Source organism: Crocuta crocuta, unplaced genomic scaffold (assembly GCF_008692635.1).
Source record: "Crocuta crocuta isolate KB4526 unplaced genomic scaffold, BGI_CrCroc_1.0 scaffold737, whole genome shotgun sequence".
In the NCBI taxonomy this organism is placed as follows: domain Eukaryota; kingdom Metazoa; phylum Chordata; class Mammalia; order Carnivora; family Hyaenidae; genus Crocuta; species Crocuta crocuta.
Genome location: NW_027527804.1, coordinates 1,995,433 through 2,010,177, shown reverse-complemented (window position 1 = coordinate 2,010,177; position 14,745 = coordinate 1,995,433). Strand labels below are relative to the sequence as shown.

At 35.8% G+C, this 14,745-nt stretch overlaps 1 protein-coding gene and 1 pseudogene across 1 annotated transcript in view; both read left to right on the top strand.

Annotated features, from left to right (window-relative positions):
• The window catches only part of COL4A5 (collagen type IV alpha 5 chain), a 227,462-nt gene that overhangs the window by 19,399 nt on the left and 193,318 nt on the right, over window positions 1-14,745 (top strand). The gene's annotated exons all lie outside the window — the stretch shown is intronic.
• LOC144239646 (elongation factor 1-alpha 1 pseudogene) lies at window positions 12,598-13,981 on the top strand (annotated as a pseudogene).

Sequence of the window (14,745 nt, the reverse complement as noted above, 5' to 3'; positions counted from 1 at the left end):
TAGTTTATGGCTGTAGATTTCAACATATTTTGAATTTAAATTTATATTTTACAGTTAACTATTTTATGCCATTATTTTAGGAAAAGAATGCTAGGTGAATTAATGAAATAAACTAAAACAGATTTTACTTAAAAACATTTAATATTTATTCATTTTTGAGAGAGATAGAGTGCAAGTGGGGGATGGTTAGAGAGAGAGAGGGAGACACAGAATCCAAAGCAAGCTCCAGGCTCTGAGCTGTCAGCACAGAGCCTGACGCGGGGCTCCAACCCACCAGCGGTGAGATCATGCCCTCAGCCGAAGTTGGACGCCTAACTGACTGAGCCACCCAGGTGCCCCAAAACAGATTTTATTTTTTTAATAAGCAAGTCAACTTTAGAGTTTTCTTTTATCTTCTTTTCTCAAATAGAACTTCAGTGTTTTGTTTTGTTTTTTTTTTGGTTTTGTTTTTTAAGTAAAAAAATTCCAAGGGGCGCCTGGGTGGCCCAGTTGGTTAAATGTCTGACTTCAGCTCAGGTCATGATCTCACAGTTCATGAGTTCGAGTCCCACATCAGGCTCTGTGCTTATCAGAAGCAGGCTCTGTGCTGACAGCTCAGAGCCTGGAGCCTGCTTCAGATTATGTGTGTGTCTCTCTCTCTCTGCCCCTTCCCTGCTCACACTATGTCTCTGTCTCTATCTCTGTCTCTGTCTCTCTCTCTCTCTGTCAAAAATAAACAGTTAAAATTTTTAAAAAAATTCCAGAGGCTGCCAGAATAACCTAATGCCAGTAATAATTTTGTCATTGAACAAAATGAAGAAGAGTCATCTTTAATTTGTACTCTTTAATGTAAAACATAACACATATTCTCTTTATATTCCCCCCACCTCCCACTGAGTAACAAATACCTTTCCACTTTTACTCTGCCAACACTAAAGTAATTTTGAATGCTGGATCCAACTTTTTCACTTTTATTTGGAGCAGAATATGTAATGTATGTATGAAACCTATGATTTTATTTTAGGTTCTTGTGAATATATCCAAAATCTTTAGATAAATTGACACAAAAGTTGCTATCAAATACAAATTCCTTCCTGGTTAAAAAAAATAATTTCAAACATTTATGTTTTATTTGAGTGTTTTCTGGAGTACCTAGGTGGCTCAGTCTATTGATCGTCAGACTTCAGCTCAGGTCATGATCTCGCAGTTTGGGAGTTTGAGCACTACATCGGGCTTGCTGCTGTCAGCACAGAGCCCGCTTTGGATCCTCTGTCCCCTTCTCTTTGCCCCTGCCCTGCTTTTGCTCTCTCTGTCTCTCAAAAACAAATTAATTGCATGTTTTCTAATTGAATTAGGAATATTAAGGGTTTATAAGATCTGTTGTAACTCTTTAACAAACACTTTGAAAAGATTTCTTAGTTTTTAATTACTTGTAATTTCTATAATTTATTCTGAAGCCTTAATTAAATAACTTTTAGCTAGTGTATGCTTTTTTTCCCCAATTTTGATTGAAAATTTGAATCATATTTCCTGTTTCTGCCTCAATACCCAACCCTAACTTATAATTTTCCTAAGGAAGAAAATTGTGTCAATCTCAGCGATTGAGAGTTGACTCCATAATGCATCGAGAAGAAAGGGTGTTGTGGAAGGGAGATGACAATTTTAGGGTTTGTATTGCTGAAATCATGTAGACTTGCTGATTTTGGTGAATGCAGCTAGGTAAAGTGAGTGGCATGCCATGAGGCTGTTATATCCATGCTTTTTGAAGATTCTGCACATTTCTTAGTCATTCCTTTGTCAGGAATGACAAATTGTTGGAATTTGGCAAATTTTTAGAAGAGCAGGATTTGGAAGGTTCCACTTCAGAACTGAGGTAGAGAGAATGCTAAAATAGTGTATCCTGGACACCAAAAGGCCTGGGATTAGATTGATGGACTGTTGTAGCATTTTGGTGTTTGCAATAGGTAGGACAAATTCTTCTCTTTTTATGGCAGCTTGAAGTCCCTGCCATAGAAAGACAAATATATGATTTCACTCATATGAGGAAGTTAAGATAAAAAGCAGATGGACATAAAGAAAGGGAAGCAAAACTAATATAAAAACAGAGAGGGAGAACCATAAGAGACTCTTAAATACAGACAACAAACTGAGGGTTGTTGGTGGCGTGTTGGGTGGGGGAAAGGGCTAAAAGGAGNACTACACTTTTTGTTAAGGAATGTGGATTTAAAATAAATAGATTTAAAAAAAATAAAAAATAAATTAAAAAATAGTTGGTTCTAAAGTTACTATAGTAGAATCAAGTAATGGTTTGTTTTAGAGCATGGATGTTGACATCAGGCTTAAAGTCATGACTCTTCCACCTACTAATTAGGCCAATAATATTAGCCTAAAGTGTCTCACATAATGTGTATCACATAGTATATGTTAAATAAATAATAACTGAGTTTCCACAGGATCTGTAGTCTGTTTTAGTATAATTCAGTGGAATCTAGTTGCTTTTCCTTAGGCATACTATTTTTTTTCCTTTTTTGATTTTCTTTCTTCAGCTTTAGTCTTTACCATCATGTGGAAAGATGACTTAAAAGAACTTTTTGGTTTATTTCTAAAGGTATCAGTATTTCTAAAAGTATTAATACCATTTTAACTGGTATATGCCAGTTAAACATGCATAAACCAATATTCGATATATTAAAAAAAACAGATACAATTCCTTAAATAGTGTTATCTGACTAGAGATGAAATGGACCAAAAGAGAGACAGGAAAATGGGGGAGTGGAAGTAGTTGTAATGAGAAAATTAAAAGTAATCTGTAAACAAAAAAGCAGGTTCATCTGTAGCTACAGGGAAAAACTGTTGTATCTACTTTGAGCACTTTTATTTCCTAGGAAACTTCCTAAGGTTTTTAATTATTCAATTATTTATTGGGTTTAAATTAAATATTTAGATAATTACAGTATAGGTACATATATTGTAATGCATATATATTACATATATGCAAGTTTATTATTCCTAAACTAATTTAGGGGGTTCTTTTCCACCCAAAGGAAATTTAAATAAATACTTTGAATATTTCAGGAAATACAGCATACCATTTAGTAAATTTAAGGGAACAAGTGAATAACTTAGCTATTCCAACAATGTTTTGCCTCCGCATTCCTTGGCGCAAACAGGGACCTCAGTGAAACGTCCCTCATGGGAGTTGCCTGTGGAAATCTTACCGAAGAGATTCAAGTCCCAATTTAGGCTTCCCTCTCTTCTATTATTTTTTAAATCAACTTACTTTGAAGTATAGTTTACATACAATAAACTACATCCATTTTAAGTGTACAGTTACTGAATTTTGACAAATGTATATACCCACAATAATTAAGATATTGAATAGTTTCATTACCCCCAAAATGCATGTATATCTCTTTCCAGTGAAATCTTGCCCTGTCTCTGTCGCCTGGGAGCCACTGATCTGCTATTTTTCACTTTGAACGTCTGTGTACAAGTCATTTTGTACACATAATTTTCATTTCTTTTGGGTAGATACAAAGAAATGAAGTGTATAAAGTATTTAACTTTACAAGAAACTGCTGAAATATTAGTCCAAGTGATTATACTATTTTACATTCCTATCAGCGGTGTATAGGATCTTTTCAATTATAGACATCCTAGTGGATATGAGGGGGTATCTTGTTTTATTTGGATGTTGAGCATAGGTTCATGTAGTTATTGACCATTCAGATATCTTTTTAAATTAATATTATTTAAATCCAAGTTAGTTAACATATAATGTAATAATGGTTTTAGGAATAGAACCCAGTGATTTATCATTTAACATATAAAACCCCGTGCTCATTACAAGTCCCTTCCTTAATGCCCATCACCCATCCAGCCTGTCCCCCAACCCATCTCTCCTCTGCCAACCCTCAGTTTATTCTCTGTATTTAAGTGTCTCTTATGGTTTGCCTCCCTCTATGTTTTTATCTTATTTTTCCTTCTCATTGCCAATGTTCATCTGTTTTGTTTCTTAAATTCCACATGAGTTAAATCATATGATATTTGTCTTTATCTGACTTATTTCAAATATGTTTTGTGAGTGCCTTCTGTAATCTTTGCCCATTTTTAAAAGTTTTATTGCTTATCTTCTTAAATTGAAAGTTTTTATATTCTGACTACAAATTCTTTGTCATACGTACACTCACACACACAGTATTTTTCCCATTCTGTGGGTTGTATTTTCTTTCCCTTAACAGATTATTTCAATTAGGATTTTTAAATTTTGATAAAGTCTAGTTTATCAATTATTTTCTTTTATCATTATTGCTTTTTGTGTCATGTGTAAGAAGGCTTTAGCTACATTAAAGTTTTAAATTTTGCCTATTTTTCTTCTATTTATTTGATACTTAGAACTTTTGAACCATTTAGAGTTATTTTGTGTACAGTATGTAAGGATCTTGGTTCAATTCTTTTTTTTTTAATTTCTTTTTAATGTCTTTATCTTATTTTGAAAGAGAGAGACAGAGTGTGAATGGGGGAGGAGCAGAGAGAGAGGGAGACACAGAATCTGAAGCAGGGTCCAGGCTCTGAGCTGTCAGCACAGAGCCTTACACGGGGCTCGAATCCACAAACCGAGAGATCATGACCTGAGCTGAAGTCATACGCTGAACTGGCGCCCCATGTTCAATTCTTTAAAAAATGTATTGAGTTGCAAATTCACATAATATAAAATTAACCATTTAACATGAATAATTCAGTGACATTTAGTGCATTAACTATGTTGTGCAACCACCACCTCTGTTTAGATCCAAACATTTTTATTGCTCCAAAATAAAACCTCATACTTAAGCAGTTTCTCTCTATTTCTACCTTCCCCTTAGCCCCTAGAATCCACCAATCTGCATTTTGTCTCTGTGGATTCAACCTCTTCCGGATATTTCATATAAATGAAACCATACATTATGTGATCGTTTGTGTCTGGTTTCTTTCACTTAGAATGATATTTTTGAGTTTCATCCTCAAAACAGTACTTCATTAATTCTTATGGTTGAATAATATTGCATTATGTGAATATGTTACATTTTGTTTATGTATATATCCATTGATGGACATTTGTATTGTTTTATGTTTAAGCAATTATAAATAACACTGCTATGAATACATATATGGATATATATATGTGTATGTATATATATATTTGAGCACCTGGTTTCAGTACTTTGGAGTATATAGCTAAGAGTAAAATTACTGGGCCATAAGGTTATTCTGTCTTTCTGAGGGGCCACCAAACTGTTTTCCATAGGGCCAAACCATTTTATATTCCTACCAGCAATGCACAAGCACCCCAATTTCTCTACCTCCTTCCAGTAGTTTTTTTCTGTTTTATTGTTACTACTATAATTATTATGGCCATTTTAGTTTGTTAATAAAATAATTCTTCATCTTAGTTTTGGTTTGCATTTTCTTAATGACTAATGATTTTGAACATCTTTTCATGTGTATGTTCACTGTTTGTGTATCCATTCTTTGGAAAAATGTCTATTCAAGGCCTTTGCCTATTTTTTTTTTTAATAGTTTATTGTCAAATTAGTTTCCACATAACACTCAGTGCTCATCCCCACAAGTGTCCTCCTCCATGCCCATCCCCCCCTCCCCCCACATCCATCAGTCCTCAGTTTTTGTCAGCATTCAAGAGTCTCTCATGGTTTGCCTCTCTCCCTTTCCCCCACCATTTCCGCCCTTCTTCTCCCCCTTGTTCCTCCGTCAAGTTCCTCCTAATCCTCCTATACGTGCAAACATATGATATTTGTCCTTCTCTGCCTGACTTATTTCGCTCAGCATAACACCCTCAAGGTCCATCCATGTTGCTACACATGGCCAGATTTCATTGTTTCTCATTGCCATGTAGTATTCCATGGTATAGATAAACCACATCTTCTTGATCCATTCATCTGTTGATGGACACTTAGGCTCTTTCCATGTTTTAGCTATTGTGGAGAGTGCTGCTATGAACATTGGGGTACATGTGCTCCTATGCATCAGCATTTCTGTATCCCTTGGGTAAATTCCTAGCAGTGCTATTGCTGGGTCATAGGGGAGTTCTATTGTTAGTTTCCTGAGGAACCTCCACACTGTTTTCCAGATGGGCTGTACCAGTTTACATTCCCACCAACAGTGTAGGAGGGTGCCCGTTTCTCCACATCCTCGCCAGCATCTAGAGTTCTCTGATTTGCTCATTTTAGCCACTCTGACTGGCGTGAGGTGGTATCTCAGTGTGGTTTTGATTTGTATTTCCCTGATGAGGAGGGATGCTGAGCATCGTTTCATGTGTCTGTTGGCCATCTGGATGTCCTCTTTGGAGAAGTGTCTGTTCATATCTTCTGCCCATTTCTTCACTGGGTTGTTTGTGTTTCGGGCGTGTAGTTTGATGAGTTCCTTATATATTCTGGATATTAACCCTTTATCTGATATGTCATTTGCAACTATCTTTTCCCATTCCGTTGGTTGAAGGCCTTTGCCTATTTTTTAATTGGACTGTTTGTCTTCTTGTTGTTGAGTTATAAGACTTCTGTATATATACTGGTTACTAAACTGATACATGATTTGCAAATATTTTCTCCCATTCTGTAGGTCATCTTTTCACTTTCTTAATAATATCCTATTATCCACAAAAGCTTTTAGTTTTCATGGTGTCCAATTTATTTTTTTGTTGTTGTTGCTCATACTTTTGGTGTCATAGCTAAGATTCCATTGCCAAATCCAACATCATGAGGATTTAATCCTATGATTTCTTGTAAAATTTTTATGGTTTTAGATTTTATATTTAGGTCTTTGATACATTTTGAATTAGTTTTTGTAAATGACATGAGGTAGAGATCTTTTGCATGTGGATATACAGTTATCCCCATACTATTTATTGAAGAAACTATTCTTTCCCCATTGGATGGTCTAGGCACCCTTGTCAAAAGTCAATTCACTATAGATGTATGGGTTTATTTCTGGACTCTCAATTCTATTCCACTGGCTATTTGTTTATCCTTATGCCAGTACCAACATTAGCTTTATAGTAAGTTTTGAAATTGAGATGTGTGAGTCCTCTGACTTTCTTTTCCTTTTCTACATTATTTTGGCTATTTGGATATCCTTGTAATTCCATGTGAATTTGAAGATCAGTTTTTCCATTTTTGCTTAAAAGGCTGTTGGAATTGGTAAAGATTTCACTGAATCTGTAGATTGTTTTGGGTGGTATTGCCATCTTAATATTGCTGAGTCTTCCAATTCAGGAACACAAGATGTCTTTCTACTTATTTACGTCTCCTTCCCCTTTTTTTAAAAAAGTAAAACTCACCCCCAATGTGGGACTTGAACTTATGACTCTGAGATCAAGAGTTGTATGCTCTACCAACTGAGCCAGCGAGGCACCCCTATTCAGGTCTTTTTAAATTTCTTTCATCAATGTTTTCCAGTTTTCTATGTCCATGTCTTTCATTTACTTGATTAAATTTATTCCTAGATATTTTATTCTTTTGGGCTGTATTGTAAATTGAATTATTCTTTAGTTTCCTTTATAGGTTTTTCATTATGACTGCACAGAGACAAAATTGATTTTTGTATTTATCTTGTACCCTAAGACTTTGTTGAATTCATTTATTAACTTTAATATTTTATTTGTGGATTCTTTAGGACTTTTTATGTATAGAGGATATGTCTTCTAAAACAGATAGTTTTACTTCTTCCTTTCAAATTTAAATGTCTTTTGTTTCTTTTCCTTACATTATTACTTTGGCAAAGGCTTCTAGTACTATGTTGAGTACAAATGATAAAAGCAAGGATTCTTGTCTTACTCCTGATCTTGGAGGAAAAGCTTTCAATCTTTCACAATTGAGTATTGAGTTAGCTGTGAGTTTTTCATAAACAGTTTTCGTTCATGTTAGGAAAGTTCCCATCTGGGGACACCTGGTTGAGCATCTGACTATTTTAGCTCAGGTCATGGTCTCATGGTTCGTGGGTTTGAGCCCCATGTTGGGCTCCATGCTGATGGCACAGAAAGCCTGCTTTGGATTCTCTCTCTCTCAAAAATAAATAAACATTGTTTTAAAAAAGAAAGATTCCATCTATTCCTTACATTTATCATGAAAAGGTGTTGTATTTTGTCATATGTGTTTTCTGTATCAATTAAGATGATCACATGATTTTTTCCTTGTTCTATTAATGTGGCCTATTATATCAATAATTTTCTTATGTTGAACCACCCTTGCATTCATGGGATAAATTTTACTAGGTTACTGGGTCATGGTATATAATCCATTTAGTTTATTATTGGATTTAGTTTGCTAGTATTTCGTTGAGATTTTTTAAGTCTCTTTTTTATCGAGGGTATTGGTCTATAATTTCATTTAGTGTCTTTGTCTGGTTTAGGTATCAGGATAATACTGGTTTCATAGAATGAGTTAGGTTGTATTACCTCCTCTTCTGTTTTTGGAAGAGTTTAAGAAGAACTGATGTTAAATTTTCTTTAAATATTTGGAAGAATTCATGAGTGAAGCTATCTGAGGACTCTACTTTGTTATTAGGTTTTTTTATTACTGATTCAATGTCTTGTTATAAGCTTTCTCAGATTCTCTATTTCTTTTTTCTTGTTATTTTAATTATTGAAATATAATTCACACATGATGTTATCTTTGTTTCAGGTGTACAACATAATGATTTGACAGTTCTATACATTATTCAAAATTAGTCAAAGAAAGAAAAATATCATGATTTCACTTATATATGCAATTTAAGAAACAAAACAAATGAGGATAGGGAAAAAAGAGAGAGGCAAACCCAGAAACAGACTCTTAACTATAGAGAACAAAATGCTGGTAAATATTATCAGAGAAGTAAATATTACTCAGCCATAAAAAAAGAATGAGATTTTGCCATTTGTGCCAATATGTATGGACCTAGAGGATATTATGCTAAGTCAAGTTAGTCAGAGAAAAACAAATACCATATGATTTCACATATATGTGGAATCTAAAAAACAAAACAAGTGATCAAATAAAACCACAAAAAGGCCTTTAAATACAGAGAACAAACTGACAGTTACCAAAGGGGAGGTGGGTGAGGGGACAGGCAAAATAGATAAAGATAACTGTACAAACTCACAGTTATACATAAGTCTCAGAAATGAAAATAAGCATAAAGAATGTTGTCATAATACTGTAATAATGTATGGTGACAGACGATGACTACACTTTTAGCGGTGAGCATTGAATAATGTACACAATCTTTTTATTTCTGTAAAGTTGGTAGTAATGTTCCATCCATTATTTTTCTATTCTCTGTATAACTTACTTCCACTCTAAGTTTTTTTTTTAATATTTTTATTCATTTCTAGGAGAGAGAGAGAGACAGCGTGAGCAGGGGAGGGTCAGAGAGAGAGGGAGACACAGATTCTGAGACAGGCTCCAGGCTCTGAGCTGGCAGTCAGCACAGGGCCCGACGCGGGGCTCGAACCCACGAACCGCGAGATCATGACCTAAGCAAAAGTCAAACGCTTAACCGACTAAGCCACCCAGGCGCCCCAATTTCCACTCTAAGTTTTAAAATTTACTTCCTTCTACTAGCTTTGCATTTAGTTGGCTTTTCTTTTTCTAGATATTCTAAGATACAAAAGTAGGTTACTAAAGATTTGAAATCTTTTCTCATTTTTAATGTAGGCATTTATTGCTATAAATTTCCCTGTCACTACTCCCTTTACTGCATCCCATAAGTNCTCGAATTATTTTCTAATTTCCTTTGTGATTTTTTTCTTTGACCTTTGGTTCTTTAAGAGTGTATTAATTTTCACATATTTGTGATTTTCCCAGTATTTTTCCTTTTATTGGTTTCTAAATTCATTCCATTGTGGTTGGAGAATATGCTTTGTAATATTTCAATGTTTTTATATTTATTTAGGCTGGTTTTGTGGCCTGTATAGGTTCTATCTTGAAGAGTATTCCATGCACATTTGAAAAGAATGTATATTCTGCTGTAGAGCGAAGTGTCCTATATTTGGCTTTTAGGTGTGGGTTTAAGGTGTTGTGCAAGACCTCTATTTTCTTAGTATCCTTCTGTCTAGATGTTTTATCCATTTTTGAAACTTGATTATTGAAGTCTCCAACTATTATTGTACAACTGTCTAGTTCTGTCTTCAAGTTTGTCAATATTTGCTTCATATATTGGGGCTCTAATTGGTTAGTATGATTATTATAATTATTATAAATTACTGATGCATTTACTTTGTTAAAAATGTTTTATTTATTCTCAAGAGACAGAGAGAGAGATAAAGTATGAGCGGAGGAGGGGCAGAGAGAGAGGGGGACTCAATCCGAAGCAGGCTCCAGGCTCTGAGCTGTCAACATAGAGCCCGATGCGGGGCTTGAACTCACAGACTGTGAGAGCATGACCTGGGTTGAAGTCAGCCACCCAACTGACTGAGCCACTCAGGTGTCCCTGATGCATTTACTTAAAAAAAATGTAATGCCCTTCTTTGTTTCTTGTAACAGGTTTTAGCTTCAAGTCTTAATTTGTCTGATATTATATCCAGCCACTCTAACTCTCTTTTGGTCATTATTTGCATGGAATAATTTTTTTTCTTTCTTTAACTTTCAATCCATTCTGCCAATCTCTGGCTTTTGATAGGAGAGTTTAATCCATTTACCTATTAAATAATTACTTATAAAAAGGATTTACTATTGCTATTTTGCTATTTTCTGTATGTCTTGTAACCTTTTTGCCTTTGATTTTCTGCATTCATTTCTTCTTTTGTGTTTATTGTTTGTATTGTACCATTTTCATTCTCTTTTCATTTTCTTTTATGTATTTCTTTTACATATTTTCTTAGTAGTTACACTGGGGATTAAAATTAATGTCCTAAATTTATAACAGTCTGATTTTTTTTTAAATTTTCAATGTGTTATTTCTGAGAGAGAGAGATCAGGGGAGGGTCAGAGAGAGAGGGAGACACAGACTCTGAAACAGACTCCAGGCTCTGAGCTGGCTGTCAGCACAGAGCCTGACATGGAGCTCGAACCCACAAACCGCGAGATCATGACCTGAGCCGAAGTCAGCTGCCCAACCGACTGAGCCACCCAGGCGCCCCTCTAACAGTCTGATTTGAATTGATATCATATTGTTCTCATAAGTTACAGCTTTGTATATTCTGTGCCTTATACCATATATTTATAATTATCTTTTTATGCATTTGTTTTTAAATTATATAGGAAATAAAAAGAGGAGTTACAAATTGAAAATATAATATACTTAGGCTTTTATATTTACCTATATAGTTACCTTTACTAGAGATCTTTATTTCTTTTTTCTTAATGTTTTGTTTCTGAGAGACAGAGACAGCGTGAGCAGTGGAGGGTCAGAGAGAGAGGGAGACACAGAATCTGAAGCAGGCTCCAGGCTCTGAGCTAGCTGTCAGCACAAAGCCTGACGCGGGGCTCGAACCCACAAACTGTTGAGATCANAGGCTGTGTTTTATTATCTTGTGTCCTTTCATTTCAGCCTGAAGAAATTCCTTTAGCATTTCTTGTAAGGCAGGTCTACTGGCAATGAACACTCTCAGGTTTTATTTATCTAAGCATGTCTTAGTTTTATATCCATTTTTGAAGGATGGTTTTTGCTAGATAGGGAATTCATGATTTACAGCATTCTTTTACTTTCAGTACTTTAAAATATGTCATTCCACTGCTTTCTGGCCTCCATGGTTTCTGATGAGAAATCAGTTGTTAATTTATTGAAAATCTGTGTTGAGTTGCTTCTCTCTTGAAGCTTTACAGATTCTCTTTTTGTCTTTGTCTTTGACAGTGTTTTTTAATGTTTTATTTATTTTTGAGAGACAGAGAGCATGGGCAGAGGAGGGACAGAGAAAGGGGGACAGAGTATCCAGAGTTGGGTCCACCCTGATAATAGAGAGCCTGATGCAGGGCTCACACTCGCAAACTGTGAGATCATGACCTGACCTGAAGTCTGACCCTCAACTAACACAGTCACTTAAGTGCCTCTGTCTTTGACAGTTTGATTAGAATATTTCTTGGATGTCTTTGAGGTTATCCTACCTGGAGTTCATTGAACTTCTTGAATGTGTAGATTCATTTATAATCAAACTTTGGAAGATTTTAGATGCTATTTCTTAAAATATTCTTAAAAGAATATTTAAATATTCTTGTCTATTTTCTTTTGGTGCTGCTTCTAAAATGTATATGTTGTTCAGCTTAGCATCCCACGGGTTACCTGGCTCTATTCATTTGTCTCCATTCTTTCCTTTCTGCTACTCAGACGGGATAATTTCAATTGTTATCTTCAAGTTTATTGATTTTTTTTCCTTCTGCTTGTGATAGCTGATGTTAAACACCTCTGTTGAAGTTTTCATTTCAAATATTGTCCTTTTTAGCTCTAGAATTTCTGTTTGGTTCTTTTTTTGTACTTTCTATGTCTTTGTTCGTATTTTCCTTTTGTTCACATATTATTTTCTGGTTTTCTTTAGCTCTTTGAGTATGTTTAAGACAGTTGTTTCAAAGTCTTTGTCTAGCTTTTTTCTCAGTGGGTTTTTCACCAGAACACAGGTGCCATGAATACCACCACTAAACTTAAACCAAAATGGCAAAGGAAAAGACTCATATCAACATCATTGTTATTGTACATGTAGATTTGGACAAATGTACCACTACTGGTCATCTGATCTGCAAATTGGGATCAACAAAAGAACTATAAAAAAATGTGAGAAGGAGGCTGCTGAGATGGGAAAAGACTTCTTCAAGTATGCCTGGGTCTTGGATAAACTGAAATCTGAATGTAAACCTATATCACCATTGATATCTCCCTGTATAAATTTGAGACCAGCAAGTATTATGTGACCATCATTGATACCCCAGGACACAGAGACTTTGTCAGAAACATGACTGCAGACACATCTCAGGCTTACTGTGCTGCCCTGATTGTTAGTGCTGGTGTTGGTGAATTTGAAGCAGGTATCTTCAGGAATGGGCAGGCCCATGAGCATGACTTTCTGGCTTACACACTGGTGTAAAACAACTAATTGTTGGTGTTAACAAAATGGATTCCACCGAATCACTCTACAGCCAAAAGAGATATGAAGAAATCATTAAGTAAGTGAGCACTTAAATTAAGAAAATTGGCTACAACCCTGATACAGTAGCATTTGTGCCAGTTTATGATTGGAATGGTGGCAACATGCTATAGCCAAGTGGCAACATGCTGTAGCCAAGTGCTAATATGCCTTGGTTCAAGAGATAGAAAGTCACCCATAAAGTTGGCAATGCCAGTGGAACCATACTGCTTGAAGCTCTGGATTGCATTCTGCCACCAACTCATCCAACTGAGAAGCCCTTTCTTCTGCACCTCCAGGATGTCTACAAATTTAGTGGTATTGGTACTGTCCCTGGACCAAGTAGAGACTAGTGTTCTTAAGCCTGGTGTAGTGCTCACCTTTGCTCCAGTAAAGTCTGTTGAAGTGCACCATGAAGCTTTGAGTGAGGTTCTTTCTGGGGACAATGTGGGTTTCAATGTCAAGAACATATCTGTAAAAGATGTTCATCATGGCGGTGTGGCTGGTGACAGCAAAAATGACACACCAATAGAAGCAGCTGGCTTCACGGCTCAGGTGATTATCCTGAAATACCCAGGCCAAATCAGTGCTGGATATGCACCTGTGCTAGGTTGTTCCACATCTAACATTGCATGTTTTCTGAGCCAAAGGAGAAGATTGATCATCGTTTTGGAAAAAATTTGGAAGATGGGGTTCCAAGTTCTTGAAATCTGGCGATGCTGCCATTGTTAATAAATGGTTCCTGGCAAGCCTATGTGTGTTGAGAGGTTCTTGGACTATCCTCCTCTGGGGTGTTTTACTGTTCATGACATGAGACAGACGGTTGCTGTGGGTGTAATTAAAGTAGTGGACAAGAAGGCAGCTGGTACTAGCAAGGTCACCAAGTCTGCCCAGAAAGCTCAGAAGGCTAAATGAATACCAACCCTGATCCCTGCCACCCCAGTCTTAAACAGTGGTGGAAGAATGGTTTCAGAACTGTTTGTGTCAATTGGCCATTTAAGTTTAATAGTAAAAGACTAGTTAATGATAATAATGCATTGTAAAACCTTCAGAAGGAAAAGAATGTTCGGTGGACCATNGGACTTCCTCTTTGATAATTTCTGTCAATTATTTGTTCTTAAACATGCTATATTTTCCTTTTACTTTGTAATTGGTTGAAAACAGAATTTGATTATTTTAAATGTGGGAACTAGAAATCAGANGCTGAAGTCACATGCTTAACTGACTGAGCCACCCAGGCATCCATGAGAGAGTGTTTTGATAGATATTTCTTTGAATGCCAGGAACCAATAAGAGAGAAAAGGAAAACAAAAGATAAAAAAGAGGTGGAAGAAGAAAAATCTCCCGTCTTTGTGCATTGGCTCTGTATTGTAGCACTCCTTCAAAGCTTAGCCAGGATATTTGTAACTCTGCCTTAGTTTTCACTTCCTGTTTATATTGTGCTTGAAGATCAGCTATTGTGAAAACCTAAGTTTTTCTCAGGTCTTTCCTGAGCATGGTTCCTCCTCTGGACATATACCTACCTGGCTTTTTAAATTCCTCTGTAAACATGGACATTTTTCAATGCCCTATTTTTCCCAAAACTCTCCACTGCTTTTCCTTCTAGGCTTTTGGAAGTTTATCTGTATGCCTTACCTTCAGTATTATGCCCCAGGCAACTGTGGATTATCCATTTACTT